The sequence below is a fragment of the Malurus melanocephalus genome, unplaced genomic scaffold (genome assembly GCF_030028575.1).
Source record: "Malurus melanocephalus ecotype Western Australia unplaced genomic scaffold, MMel_1.1 scaffold_338, whole genome shotgun sequence".
NCBI lineage: Eukaryota > Metazoa > Chordata > Aves > Passeriformes > Maluridae > Malurus > Malurus melanocephalus.
In genome coordinates this window covers 301,740-317,719 of record NW_026623570.1, presented here as the reverse complement: position 1 = coordinate 317,719, position 15,980 = coordinate 301,740, and the positions used below count along the sequence as shown (strand labels likewise).

The following is a 15,980-nucleotide window of genomic DNA, read 5'->3' as shown; positions in this document are numbered from 1 at the left end:
TATGCCTACATTTGAATACAGCCTCTTACAGCAGAGTAGGTTCAAATAATGAACTAATAGTGAATGTTAAAGATTTAGGGAATTGTCTGTGAACTTTTGACCCTGGGAATATAAGGAGGTTTGCTTTTCAGGAGAATTAGTCTAGCTGGGCTAATGGGTGCCAATAAGGGCTGTAAGCAGTGTGTCAGGGACCAAATCTTTTAATTAACCGCTGAGTGAAAAGTAGTTTGGGAAATGCAATAAGTCAGATTCAGGTCAGATCAAGCAGAATAATATGTGGGCARAGATGAAATTAACATACTAGGAAATGCAAGCTGAAAATCTCCAAACTTTCTTTATTAGACTGATAGAAAATGGGATTTACTTTGATTGCTTCAAGAAAACATTGCACCTACTTTACTGACTCCTTCTAGCAAGGTTTAAATTCTCCTGGCCAATGTCATCTGCAGATGAAAAAGATTAAACTGGACTAAACTGGAGACAAACCATGGTACAGTTTTGGCTGTGACTCGTGGTACAGGCTGGCTCGGTGTTGGTCGGTGCTCCAGTGGGTTTGTTCAATTCTAGGATGCCAACAAAGTTACCACCAGGATTAAATTGCTAGTGAGCTGTTATCTCTTGTCTGGCTTGACAAATTGTATCATCTCTGAGCTTCTTTGCATTCTCCATTTTTCTGAGTCTGCTGTCTGCAGCTTTGACAGTGACATTTTAACTTCTCAGGGGGACAGTTTGTCTTTTTCCTGTGCTTGTATCATCCCTGCCACAGCTATGCCATGAAATCATGGAATCATTTAGGTTGGRAAAGACCTTTAARATCATCAAATCCAACCCAGCAYTGCCGAGCCCAACACTAGACCATGGCCCCAGGTACCACATCCACACGACTTTTAAAYCCCTCCAGGGATGGTGAGTCAAGGTGAGCTCCACTAATTATTAACACAACGTGGATAGTTTCATTCAGTGTTGTCCTGTAGGTGTAAGGATCCTAATTTTAATTACACTGTATTAATAAAATTAGTAGGATCAGAACTACATCTAGAGAGTTTAGAAGGTAAACCAGTGCCTGTCAACGTATCATTATAGAGAAAGGTTTAAATTATTAGCTTAATTCACMTCTAATAGGATTTTAATCCTATTCTGATTGTTCTCTGTGCACAGAAAGTATTATTTTRTAGAAGTACTRTGCCTTAAATTTTGGTCTAGAAGRCTTTGAAATTAATGGAAAAAGTCCAAGTAAGCTTAGTARGCTTTGAATTGATCCATTTTGAGACTTTTCCATCAACACTAAAATTTAGATATGCTTTGAAAACTGTGATTGTGGGTCCCTAATTTCCTAAGTATCACTATCAACAATGATAATGTGGCATCTGATCTGCCAAATAACTTATTCAAACCTCCACTAATGTTTCAGTCATCACAAACTGCTTAAGTAATTTATTTAATTGGAAAGCATCCTAACTTCAGTGTTACACGCACTGCAGAGTAGTGAGGGATCCCATAAGATCAGAAACAGCTTCCCAAGCCCCACTCATTTCCTCCTGGCTTTCTGACTGGCCTGAGAGTTGCAAAGGTTAGCTAGGATAATGTTTTCTTTCTTCATAATTGTTGCGAGGTGCATTTCTTGCCAAAAATCAAAGGGCTAAATTGAATTCACCGACTTAAAATCAGTCCTGCTGTCAGCTGCGATGCATGTTTAATTGTTCTGTCTGTATGTTGTTGGGCTGGAACAGTTTCAAACAATCTACCAATCATGAGCAGGAAAAAAAAAAAATCATTAGAAAATCAATTTCTGCTTAATTGAAGATCTTTCTTCCAAATGGGAATGAAGRAAGATTTATAACCTCGGATTCATCAGCTGTGTAATGATGGCACTTGAGCTTGTCAAGGTTTCCATTTGGTAGCTGTGGGCAGCATTTACTTTTCCACCAGTGAGGGTCAGCACAGGGAGGACCCTGGGGAGCAAAGGGCTCTGGTGTGAGCTKGGTGGAGCACAAGAAGCTGTGTTTGCAAATTAAGGATGGAAAATAAGGAATTGCACAGGGAGGAAGCATAGCAGTCACAGGGAATTTCAGATGCATTGTTTGTTTATGCATTTATTCTGAATGCTGTGAGTGGAAATTGCAGTGAGTGACTCTTGGGGACACCACTTTGGCACCTGATGCTGATGCCAACTCTGAGAAAATCCTGGATCCCAGTGCCCTTGGGGCAGTTCATTCTCTGCTCCCGGAACAAAGGTTCACCAAGGTAAACTCCTGCCACWGCTCAGGGTGAGAGCTTTGCCACTGATTTCAGCAGGATCAGCATTTCACTTCATCTGAAAACTTGTAGTCTGATTTTCTTCTGTTGAAAACAGCAAACCACAGTGTGGTTAAATGGCAGCAGACAAGGAAAGCATAGGAAAAWGGAAAACTGAGAGGAAAATCAGACTTGTGACTGCAGATCCTTCCCCCTTCCTGATTTCTCCTGCTGAATTGGGAGAATGCAGCTCAAATCTCCTTTAATTTCAAAATGAGCAGAAGAGAGTCKTGGTGTAAATACCAAGCAATAGCTAAAAGTGAATTTACCAAAGTTCAATAAACATAAAAATGATGAATTTAGATGTCATGTAATTAACTCAGAATTACATGAGCAATAACCAAGTAATTACACCTTTAATAATGCATTAAACTTGTCAGGAATACTTAGTCATTCAACTAGAATTTAACAAGATAGCCTATAGCAAGTTACARTAATTAGATATCACTACTGAAAACATTGACAGTTCCTAATTGATACCTTTTATTAYAAAGTTAAATGCCAAACATTTCTTTTGAGTGTATTAAAGAGTAATATTAGCTGTGTCTAAGACCATACTGCCTACTCTTATAAATTGTGTTCAGGTATAAAAAAAAAAAACCAGCAACAAACAAAACCCTAAGAAATAAAAATATATCAGCTAAACCTATCAATCACTTGCACTAATGTGGTTCAAGTTCTCATTCCTATGACTTAAATTACAACCTGAGAGAGTCTGCTCCCCGGCAGGTCTGGCAGCAGCAAAGGGAAAAGAGAGGTGGAAGAAAGAACTTTGTGAAACAGGTGAAGAGAATCCCATTTATGTCACCTGGAGAAGGCAGTTCTTCAGTGGGAATAAGGCACCCTGCAGTCTTTGCAAGAGCAGAGCAGGGAAAATAAACAACCTCAGGACTTCGTAAATTAGCTTTAAAAGCARGGCTTGGGCTTGCTAACAACTAAATCAGATTGTTTAGACTACAGGGGAAAGGGTTTTGGAGAAAGAGGTGGAATAGAATTGAAAGTATGTGTTTACTTGCTGCTTCTAAATGTGGGAGATATTTCTGCTGGTTTTAGTAGCTCAGTCTATGCACTTGGCAAATAATTTTTTTTTTTATTCGTAATCATGCCAAAAAGTAAAGATTKTTCCAGGGGAGAATGAAAGARTAGYGTAAAGAAAAAGAAAAAAAAWTGTGAACTTCRTGTGTAGTTTTTCTGAAATAAAAATGTATTTTTAGTTCTATTTTATAAAACAACTTTTAAACCATCTTCTTATTTACAACAACAATACCCACATTTTTCCTGAATTCACAAATATTTTTGTTTTCCTCGAGTTCATCTCTTTAGCAATTTTCTCAAGAGAGAAAGTATGCAATCTTATCCTGGATATGTACTGGAATCTCTGATGCTTAGTGGAACCATCTGTACTTTAAACCAAACTAAGCAGAGATTGGTGCCTGTGTGAAGCAGTAGAGATCAGCTGGAATMGTCACATACATCTTTTGTCATTTCTTTTTTCATCTGTATAATTACAAGTCTTATCAGGCTGCATGCTGAGCTATGGCTGATTGTCAATAAGACCTCTCTTGATTGCACTGTATATAAATATCCCATGTCAATCTTGCAGGATGTGAYTCCAGGGCCAAACAATTGTACCTTAGACCATGGATACAAGATCCTGGTCTAGATTTTTTCTATACTGATAATCAAATTAATTCCTAAAAGGGAGGAATCTATCCCAGCTACCAAGTGGTTAATTCCCCTGCACCCTTAGTGCTGCTCTGGTCTGTGGTGGATCTGCTGAGCCCTTCTTTCCAGATACAGAAGATTATTCATGAAAATGAAACTACTGCATTTCTGTTTACATGATTCTCAGCCAGTTGCATGGCAACTGGAATTGTCTTTACTTTTATGCATATTAAAAACACTCAATAGATACCCTTTCAATAATTAATTGGTAATGAATGTAGAGGCTGTAGAATGCTTTATCCAATGTGTTTAGGCTTTATCCAGTGGTTAAAGTGGATAAACAAGCTTTGTTTTTCTTGTTAGGACTTCTTCCACAGGAGATGCCATGCACTGTTCTCAAAAATAGTAGGCAATAAAAAAAAAAAACAGGAGGAGCTGAGTGACCTGAGCAGTGTCAAGGCCAGCCAAGTGTGTGTGTTTGCAGGGCACAGGACAGAAACTCTGGGGCAGAGCAGGCTCCAAAATCTATTCTGTGAGAGAGGCAGCAGTGATTTTCAATCCATTTTCACCACTTCTGATGCTCCTGACCCCATCCAGTGCCAGCCTCTCTCTTTAGGCTCCCCCAGTGTGCAGATTCCTCCTCAAAAGAGTTCACATCAGAGCAGGGATGCTGTGGCTTGAAATAACCTTTCAGGGCTTTCTCTCCTCTCTTCACTGACTGTGACATAAAGGGTTTCCATTGCATGGAGAAAGGGAGCCTTTGTAGACTCAATAAATATTTTTCTTGCTTTTTTCCTGGCCTGTTCCAGAGGAAAAAGAAAAGGTCAACTCAGCTCTGTCTGCATCACTTGGCAGTTTCACCTCCCCATCATACCTTTGGGCTTCTCTCGATACAGATTTGGGATTCCAAAAGCTGCACTGGCTGGGCCTGGCCAACCTTTCCTCCTTGTTGGGAATGAGTGCAGGGCTTCTTCTATAAAAAGACAGAGGCAAACATCTGTTTTCTGCATGATTTTTATATTTGTTTTAGCATGAGATGAAGGAAGAGGTTTCTTTACTCTCTGAAAATTTCGTTTGGGCTCATTTGACTGGACCAGAGCGCTGATGGATTCTCTGTGGAAGAATTGTGCACCTGCTTCTTTGGCCTTGCCAGCAGTCCCTGAGCTCCCCAGGGCAGTCAGGCACTGCTTTGCTCATCCCCTTGTGTGGAGCATCTCTGGAGTCACCCCTTTGTCCTGATGAGTGTCTGTTCATGGATTTGCATGTGGGGATCCTGGCTGACCCTGTGTGCAGCAGCAGCAGCACCTGGAAAGAGTTCAGCCAATGCTTCTTCCTTCCTGTCGCCCCTAATGTAACAGAAGAAGTCAATCATGGTGTTTTGTTTGCATAATAAAACAAAAATATATGCATTTCTATACACKGCAKGTRTTTCTATACGTGTAACACACACAARCCCATTCKCTGCTAYGGGGGCTCTTCTGTCAAACAYCAYTTTGGGGTCTGAGATTCCTCAAAACGAGGTGTTCTCAGCAGCCAATCTGCATATCTGTGCCTGCAGCCCCTCAGGTGGGGGCACAGTTACCATGGCTGCAGGATGCAATCCTGGGGAGTCGTATAAATGAAGGGCACTATTGATTGTTCATTTTTGCACACACCATTACATGCACACACTTCTGAAAATAAGGCTCGGGGCGTAATTGGTTGCCAATGGAGCTTCACCAAGTTGGCTGCATACATTTGGTTTCCCTTATTTTTACATTTTAKAGAGCTGCTCATGCTGATTCACAGAACCTGTCTTAGGGCCTTGAATTTCCTCCTGGATGTGTTTTTCTCTGCGTTGCTCTTGTGTACCTAAAATAGATGATGTGGTCAGCCTTTTACTGCTGTTTGTGTTCTGCTTTATCTCTGTAAAGCAAGGAATTGAGTGCTCCCCAAAGGCTCCCCCATGTTTGTTCCCAGAAACAAAAGCATAGGAATTTCTTGAAAGCTGGAGACAAGATAAGTGTGGAGGCAAATTTGATAAAGTAGTTGATGAATTTACTACTGAGCAAGTCGCTGGGGAATAAAAAAAGCAAATCCTCTCTTGAAACCAAAGAATGCACAGAGTACTGAGGACTCGAGTATTGATCCTGAGGATGGGCAGCTCCTCTGGGTGCTTTCCTGGGCTCTTCACCAATGTGAACACCCTTGAGCCAGAGGCACMGTGCTGTCCCAGGCTGCAGCTGATGAAGTGACTACGGGGTGTGATAATCTGCCAGCCAGGGCTGAGTTACAGAGTCTGCAGCCCATTAACACTTCTTAATAATCCTGTACTGCTCTGCATTGCTGAACCTGAAAGGCATTAGGGTATGGACTGAAAAGCTGAAGCCCATATGAAGTCATGAGTGCTCCTGGGACAGCAAAACTAGAGGCTTTCAGATGATTTTTTTTTTTTTTTTTTTGAGTTTGAGGATGGGAGACACATGTCTAAAGAACTTCCTGCATGAAAGCCCAGAATGTTATATATGTGAGGGGAGAACTTCAGGGTTGCTCCATGAGTGAGCTGCTCATCTCCCCTGATGCAGAGAGGAGAAAGGGTTCGGTGAATTAGCCCTAAAAATTTTTATAATAACTTCAGATTTTCCTGGACAATGTGGAGTCCAGGTGTCCTTGCAGGTCTTGATCCTGCAATGGGTCTGGAACCTGCCTTTCCACTGAATTTCCTTTAGATTGCAATTTAGAGCCCTTAAGAATCCATTTACTGAAGAAAGACTGATGTGGTGTGTATTGTTGAGAGGAGGAATAGATTAGTTAGTTAGTGAGTTAGTTAGTTAGATAATTAGTTAGTGGAACTCCTATGAAAAAAGGGTTTTAGTCCACACTATTTTGTTGCAGGCAGTTAAAGGGTCAATGTGAAGATGAATTATCCAGAGGAATTAAAGAGATAATGGGGGAAAGAATGCTTTAATTAAGACATCCTGTCACTTCTGTCATTGCAGTCATGAAAATGGTGAGTAAAAGAGTTTCCCTAGAGCTGCAAAAGTTAGTCCATAATTTTTGTCATATATTACCTGTATTCTAGCTGCTGCATGAATGATCCTTTAATGGTGTGCATGGTATAATAACCTAGATAGATGGATACACCTTAACTATTATCTTTTCTAAATGGTGCAGGGGCACTGGACCAGTGCCTTACACCCCAAATGAAGCAATCAGGCTGGAGATGTTTAGTCTGGAAAGGTCCAGAGAATGTMTTTCCCACACCACCTACTCTCCTCAAAGTGTTTCTGATGACTTATTTAAGACCTATTGAAAAAGATCAAAAGGCTGAGTTGCACTGGAGGAAAACACCAGGAGAAAGCAAAGTCATAAAGCAGTGTCCTAAAGCCTGGGAACTGCAGGTAACTTGCTGAAATTCCCAGAAAATCCAAGGATGCTGGTAGTGCAGGCAGAAASTCTTGAGTGATTGCTATCAAAAGGGCTTGGAGGAGAGCTCTGTCCTTAATCTAAGATCTTGTGATGAGGTGAGCTCAGTGTACACAGTTAAGATGTACCAAAGTGTAAACAGTGCCTCTAATGTTACTGCAGGTCCTGATTTGTCCTTCTTGGTGCCCTACTCTAGTTAGGGACCAGGGAAAGCAGTAAAAATCCTCAATTTTTCCCCTTTGGGATCTTTGCAGCAAAACGGTGGAAGCCCTGAAAGATGGGATTAACCCAATGCAGAGATGAGGTGGGCACAATGTGGAAAGATTTAAAGTACATATTTATTATGTCCTTATTGAAAGTATTAACATTTTGTGGCAGGATGAGGGAAGTGAAGTTAAGATGACCTGGCTGGTTTATGGCTGTGTAAGTGCACAGTCTGTACAGAAATCCCTGTTTTGGATGGCAATAGGMGTTTTCAGCATCCACCAAAATCTAAATTTCAGTCTCTGTTTTATGAAAGCCCTGATTCAGCAGAATCCCYTCAGCATTGTTTTGTTTTCAATTACATTATGCACAAACTGGCTTAAATACTTTGGACTCCCCAGTTTGATTCCAAGTGAGATAGAAAAGGGCAAAATTTAGAACATGGAGCCAATAGGTGCCCTAATCCCCTGATATCCTCGGTGCCAAATTGTGTTTCAGATCTGGCCCATGTGCAAAAGATCCTCTTCCCTTTATACAGTTCTTTTAGTCAGGGGTGTTTTTGACAAAAACCAGCAAAATACCCTGGAATTACCTAACGTGCTTGCAAGTGATTGTCCAATGGTTCGTGCAGTGTTCCCATGCAGGGGTTATATAAAAATGTTCTGTTGCTATGTGAACTGGAGGTTTGTTTTGATGTAGCATCAACACCCAGGAGGGGAGAAAGGGGTGGGGGGGAGCCAAGAGAAGAGAAGAAGCTGGCACAGTGCCAATCGCTGGAGTTTTTTGCCATGATAAATGGCTCCCAAGGAGTCAGCATGACCCGCCAAGAAAACCCAAATGCTCTCAAAGAGCCGTGGGCTTCAGATACTGCTGACAGACAAGCAGTCCTTATCAGGCTCTTTGTTTAAACACAGGCAGAGCRTGCACACGTAGGAGATGTGCAGCAGCACGGGAGAAGCTGGGCCAGCAGAGAGGGCTGCACTGGCAGATAATGTCCACCCACATGGCCACAGCTGATTTCCACCCACTTGGGCTTCTGGAGAAGCTTTGMATTTCCTCAGCTACAGGCACGGGTCAGGGCAGATCCCCTCTGCTGCTGCCTGTGGTGGATGAGCTGTGGAATACAGCARAGGTTTCTGAAGGGAGGAATTCACATTCAGAACTGTTGACTGAGATGCAGGGGCTCATGTTTCTGTTGTACCTGCATCAGAGGCAGAGCTCCTCTGCATTTGGGTTTTGTTTTGTCCKGCTTTTTGGTTTTTTTCCTGTATTTGACTCAAGTGAAAAGTTTGGGATCTGTAGCTTTGAAAATAGATTTCATATTTATTTCTGATTTTTTTTTTTCACCTTATCCATGCTCTCCTAGAAAGTGTCAATCTTGTTTTGATGGGCAGGTCAAGACAGGAGTTCACTGTTGGTTTGGGGAACACTTGTGCACCACATTGAACTCCAAATTGATGGAAATSTGTCTGTGATTGCAGCCCCCACAGTGCATCATGCAGCCCCTTGGCTAACAGAGACTGTAATACACTCAATTTACACTTGCAGGAAACAACTACAAGGACAATCAAAGATATAATTAATGTGAAATAAGTATTCTCTGGCAGAACAATCTTAGGGAATTGATGAAGCTGAAGAAAACTACTTTTCTCCAGTTACTCTCAGAGGGCATTTCAAAGCAATGGAAAATTGTTCAGGAGAGTATTCAAATGTAAGAAGACATGTTAGAAAGATTCTACCATTAACTGAAAGAGAACCATTCAAATCCTCTAAACTTAAAGAGAACGTAACAAGATAGATTGAGAAATTAAATATGTCAACTAGAGACAAAAGATAACRGGATTGAATCATGAGTCTTCCTCTGTTTGGGTGAGTGTAATCATCTCTCTCTTATCCACTTGCTGTGTTTACAAAGGGTAGGCGAGGGGGGAAATAAGAAGGACATTATAAAGCATAAGTAGTCACAGGGCATTTGAAAATAAAAATTATTTTGATAGCAGTAACTGTGAGCAGAGTGGATTAAATAGGTGCTTTGGTGAATGGCTGAGTTAAACGATCTGCAAGGGCAGAGTGTGAAGGCAGAGCCCGGTGCTGGCGGCAGTGAGACGGGGTGAGCTGCAGGAGGAGAGAGGGGAGCAGGAGAAATTTGGAACAAGCTGTGCCTTGTGTCCCTCGTAGAGCTAAGAGAGAGCTGAACCCCTGCACCGTTCAATAAAGCTCTGGAGCAGCACTGGTGTGGGCTCCAGGAGCAGTGCATCTCCAGAGCTCTGTGTCAGGGATGGATGGCTCAGARAGCCAGCAGGGATGGGCAGGCTCTTCTCTCAGCCTTCTCAGAGTCAGGAAGGGGCTTTTGTGCTGTCTTTGCTGTAAGGGTTGATGTGTCTTGAGGGCTTGCCCATGAACTTGTGTGATCAGGCCGAGTTCTCTGTGGTCCCCATAAAGCAAAGGGGATAATACATTATGGTAAGCACAACACAGACACAAGAGTTAATGCTTGAGTCCATACCTGGCTTTTGACTCGACTGACTTTGCTGGGACACTTTATTTATGGCTTTGTGCATCTGTAASACGAGGAGAGGTGGCAGCAGGTATCACCTTTCTGCACGATTGGTGAGAGATGGAAAAGGACAGTCTAGGAAACACATTGACACGAGTGGGTGATGCTCCCAGGGATGAGGAAGTGGCTTCTCTGAACGGGGTAACCAATTGCTTCCTCTCTACTTCATTATTGTTGCCATCAATGTGAAGACCCAACAGCTGAAATACATATTTGATTTTGTGAGTGGGACTTAAGTAGACARAAAATCAAATTGGAGCCAAGAACTAGCCTGAAGGCAGGCACATCCTAATGCAAAAAAAATTTTAACGGGATTTGAGAATTCCCTGTGGCACAGCTTCCTTGTCCCGCTGCTGCTGATGCAGCATGGACTGGTTTCCCCCAATTTCCAGGAGACCAAAGAAATAAAATACTGTTCTGTCAAAACCAAAGTGCCTCTGGGCAGCAGATGAGGAGGGCTTGGAGCTCCCTATCTTTTATTGGTTTTATTTTTTTTCCTTTTTCCATCCTGCATTTGCTCTTTAAGAAATTGTCATTGAGGGGGGGAAGAAGGCAAACAAAAAGTTGACTTTTGTTAAGCGGCTGAGACTTGGCAGTTGTGTGGAGGTCATGGTGCTCAGTCAGTGTCAGCCTCCATTCCCCAGAGTTGTATCCTGTAATGTATTTATTTATCATTACAGACGGCCAAAATTTTTTTTTTTCCCCTTTCAGTTTGTTCTGTCCAAGGCCGCAGGGTTCCGACAGAGATCAACAGCATTCCCGCAGTGATGAAGCAGCTCGTCAAAAGCTGAATTAGATGTTAAATCTTTCTGAAGTGGGGAGGAGGAGGAAGGAGGGGAATCACATTGTGCTAAGAATTTATCATGTGTTGTTTCCTGTGAGATAATGTATAGGGGAAGATTTGTTATGGTGCAAGTTTCAAACTGCTGTTTCAGGGCTACAGTGTCTGCCAAGCTTATGATGTATTTGATCTTTTCTGAAAGTCCTTCTCTTCCTTTGCTACCTTTTGTTAAGCAGATGGTCTTCCAGGTAGGTAAACACTTAAAATGCTCCATCTGCAGAAACAGGAACAGGTAAGCACCAAAATTTGCATGGATAAGAGGAAAAGCAGAAATAATCTAGATTAGACTGTGAGATCCAGTGAGGCTCCAGCTCTGGACAGAAGGTTGGATACTCAGATCATCCTTTGCAGTTGGATGTATTAGACAAGCTGGGCAGGTGTGCCTTTTTGTAGAAACCTCTGAATTTTGGTACAGACCTTGAGGAATTTTGGTACAGACCTTTTGCTTTGCAAAGGTTCTGCAAAATGTTCCTGGCATTACTTAAAGGCCCCAGAAGCAGCAGCCTGATGGTTCCTCTGGAGGCATTTATTGGGCCATTCTGCATCACTGACCATCTTTTACAGTGCAAATCTTGAGTTTACACACTTGTAACATGATGGAAATACTCCTTTTGCTCRTTCTTTCTTTCCTCATGCTCCTTTTATCCTCAGAAGGACACAGAGCTGTGTCTCATTTACACTTTCTGATATAACAGCATTTGCTATCTGCAGTTGTTGAAAGGGCAGCTCATGTACCTTATAATTGGACTTTAAAATGTACCCCTTTGAATCTAAATTGAGAGGGGGAAAGTGTCAGAAAGATTCTTCTCTCTGAAACAGTGTGCTGGTGCAAGAACCATTGGGGTAAAATAGTTTTATTCCAATTCCTCAATAAAATGTCAAGTGCAATGATAGATGAACGGGCAGTCCTGAAGTTTACTCGATATTGTTTTGTTCCCAGTATCTAGGTCAAGATATTTCTGGTTTGCTTGAATCAGACAGAGTTTCCACAGGTCTTAAATAACACTGTTAATATTATAAGTGGTTTAGTTATCAGGCAGGAAGGAAGCTTATTGATCAGCAGGAAAGGCACTGTGTGCATATGAGCCATCTTTTCCTGCCTGGCTTTAATGACTCTGAAATCCAACAGCAGACATGGAAAGTCCCTTGTGCTGAGGGGTGTGGGAAGGAAACTTGAAGCACACCTGCCTCCTTCCTCAGCTGCTTGCATGGGTTTTACTAGAAACTTGTAACTTTTCCATGAAGAAATTCTGAGAGTACGAGCTGCTGTGTACTTTGCTCAGGAGGGAGAGAGGTACAGGGGAAGAGAAAAATTCACCCACTGCTGAATGAATCTGGGCCCTGACTTTGGATTTGAGCCCAATCTTTGTGCTGTCAGAGTGTTGTTTTGGCCTTGGGACTGGGTGAATGTTCTTGTGAAACGCTGGTACCCACCTGAATATCCCCGTGGGGAACACAGATGGCTGGTCTAAGCTCAGAAAACATGAGCAGATACCAAAAGTGTCAATGGTGAGCAGTGATTTTGCCACTACAGCCCCTAAATTCATCCAGGGTTTAGGACCTCAGTCAGCTACTCAGGTTGCTCAATTTGAGTACAAGGCACTGGGAGGTAAAATTCAGGAAAGAAAAGAAGTTCTGATTTTTTTTAGATTGTCCTAAAAAGAACTTTTTTCCATCCTTCCATTTGGAGGTTTGTGGTGTTGTCAAAGAAGTTCAGGGTAACCTGCCTTTGCTCAAAGCAGAAAGGTACATAAGTTGTGGCATCATCTTTCTCAAGAATGCCTCCCATCTTTCACATCATATTATTTACAGAAAACAGGGCAGTAGCAGGAATCCCTGAGTGAGCATCATCATCATGAGATGATGTTTCTCCACGGTGTTTCCTCTGCCCATTCACTCAGTGAAACTTGAACCCTCGCTGTGAAATGTCGAGGCTTGGACAGGAGCAGAGGAGAAGAGCAGGTAGGCTGTAGGGAATTACAGCATCGTCCTGGGATTTGGGGATGTTAATTTGAAGCCCTCTGGTTGAGCAGTGGGGTTTCTGCAGGAGGGCAGGAGCTGCTGAGTGATTCAATGGAGCAGCAGTGGTGTTTCTGTGGCGTGGTTTGGATTTGAGAGCAGAGCCACAGCGGGGTCAGGGAGGAGCTCACCCCTCCTGGGAGTGCTTGGCACTCACCTGCAAATCCTGCAGGGCTTTGGGGGAGATAAAAACCTGCTCTGGGGAGTCCAAGCAGAGCTGGGCTGAGCTGGTGTGCATCCCAGTCTAAATGGGGACATGCCCAGGTGCTGAGCTGGGCAGGGAGCACTGCTGCTGGAAATAAATGTGTGTGAAGGGTTGGGGATTAGGAACATGGGCTGTCCCARTGAAGGGGGACACAGGGTGTGCAGAGTGGCTGAGCTGTTCTGGCAGTTCACTCCTGTCAGAAGAGGGAAGCCTCTCTGGAGCACCCAGCTCTTGGCAGAGCTTTGCTGGACCAGTTCACCACACTGCTCAGCAGTGGTGAGCTCTCAGAGCAAGAATCTCATGGGATTTCATCCTGCCAGGTGTTTGCAGAAGGTCACAAGGCAGAAAAATGAATTCTCTGCCAAGCWGTTTTATTTACCATGTGTTCCTGTTTGCAATTTCTGAAGGATCTGGAAGAAATTACAAGAGTGACAGTTGTGAGAGGGACATAYTCCAGATTGGCAGGGGTGGTTTGTGTTTTGTTACCCCATTGCCTCTTTCTATCAAAATGGATGTTCTGGTGGTATTCCTGGATTTCTTGAGCTCTCATGATAAGTCTCTAAGTGTGTAGAAAGGGAATAACGAATATCATACAGCAAACAAGTTTAGTGTGGGTGGGGTTTGTTTGTTTGGTTGTGTTTTTTTTAATTTTTTTATTTTCTTTTCAGATCTGTTTTCCAGGCTGGAAAATGCCTCTGTAGCCCACTCAGATAGGAGTGTTCTATTGCTTTTCCTGGTTCTCTTTTTGTTCCATATTCCTAGTGTTGTATGCCCAGCCTGTGTTTTGGGGAGGATCTGATCCTCCCTGTGACAGGGCAGACAACACAGCAAAGCCCCCAATAAAGGAGTGTAACTGTCACAATAATGTGTTTCTAGTGCCCAGAAAAGAAATCCAATAGAAAAGTGACATGATAAAAGATAAGCTGTGTTAAACAAAAATGTTTTCTCTGTATCACACCCAAACATGGTGTGTTTCAGAATACAGCAGAGCACACTTCATCAGAAACCCAGGGAAGAAGCAGACCTGCTAAAAGAATAACATTTTGGTGCCAGGGAAATCATGCATTTTATAGATCTCCGCTGCATTTTGTAGAGAGATTTGCAGCTACATTCAGCCTTGGCTAAAATGTGATGGCAGCATGCTGCAGGAGCCAGCTCCTCCTGAGGGCTTCCTGTTCCAACAATGGAGCTGTAARTGGTGTCAGAAGGCAGCAGGGTGTCATTGCAGCTGGGAGGTGCTTTTGGTTAACTGGTCTGTTTGAACCCTGAGCTGTCCAGGACAAAATCAGCTCAGGTTGGTTTTTCRATGCTTGAAGGGGAGGAAGTTTGACTGTGCTCCACATGCCTTGTTGCAGTGGATCCTGTTCCTAATCCTTATCCAAATCCACTCTGGATAGAGCAGAACCTCAGGGAGACAATTCTTTTTCCTTCATGCAGCCTCCCCTCACGCCAGGCAGCTGCTGATGGGATGCATCCATTGCTGAGGAGCAGGATGGATGGAAGGGATCTTCCWCCAACCTTTCTCCTACAGGTGCTTCTTGTCCAAGAGAAACCTCAGCTCAGTGTCTTCAAGAGAAACCTTTTCAAACATTGCCAGCTGCTAGTGAAAAAAAAGGGGTGTGATGTTTTGGTTTTGCATAGAGGGTTTGAAAAATATCACCTGCAGTGTGTCAGAGTGACAACTGCTTGCAACCTTTTTTATGGGCACTTCCTTTCTGCARCATTCAAAAGAGTAAAGAGCTGATCCTCTGTCACTTCTGTGCTTGCACTGGAAGAGATGCTTCTCTAGGAGAACTGGGATTGTCTCTGAAGAGACCAAGCTGTCACTAAAAGACTTGGGTATTCTGTCTATATGAGGAGAAAATTTTGTAAAGATATGTCTCAGTCCTCTGCCCCTGCCTCCCCACATGTCCCTGTCCCCAAAAGGAGACYGAGAGGGAAGAGRATKTTAAYTGGGACAGTGGATGGTGCTCTTGGCTGGTGCCAGCAGCAGGAGGACACAACTTGGGCTGCAGGGACCATCCACCTCGTGGCAGAAAGCCCTAATGGATTTGTTGTAATTTAGGCTTCACAGTCTAAATTAAAGTCTCTTCCACATTCTACCTTTTGAACAATTACTGTTTTCTGACCATGCAAGGAAGAACTGGTTGAATGAAACTGCTTTGTAATGTAGGAGAGTGGGAGAAATGGCTGTKCAGGGTGGCTGGGGGCAGGTGCAGCAGGAGGGGAGCACTGGGCAGGTGGGATGGGGTGCTGTCCATGTCCATGGGGTGATGGGGGGGTGTTTCCACCCCCAGCAGTCGCCGCTGGCGCTGCAGGACCTGCGCCATGTCTGCGGGCTGGCGGGGGAGGCTGGAAAAGATTCTTGGCATCGAGTCCTGCATCTTGGATYCTCTTTGCTTAATAGATTGCTCTGTCTCCCTAGTGATGCTGCTGCAGCTGCGAGCCACAGAGGCATTTTGGCTGAAGGCCCCTTGGTTTGAAGGAGAGAACACTGGAGAGGTCTGCTCTGCAGCACCGTGACTGAATGCTCTCTTTCTACCCTGGCCTGGGAGGGTCCCWGTCCTGCTGACCTGAGGGACACATCTCTTCATGTCCCAGGCTCTGGAGATGAGAGAAATAGTGTTTGCAAAAGTTTTTGGTTTATATAGGAAGATTTGAGGTCTCTGCCCAAGAGGCTTTTTTGTGCCTTCTTTTCCTTTTGAAAATTATTAAGTTTATTTTTGTCTGTTTGAGTTGGCCTGTTGTTTTTTTTCTTTTTTTTTTTTTTTTTTCACCGTTTTTTTTGT

General features: G+C 43.2%; 1 long non-coding RNA gene across 2 annotated transcripts in view; it reads left to right on the top strand.

The window, feature by feature from the left end:
- The window catches only part of LOC130580473 (uncharacterized), a 101,879-nt gene that overhangs the window by 24,126 nt on the left and 61,773 nt on the right, over positions 1-15,980 (top strand). The window lies entirely within an intron of this gene.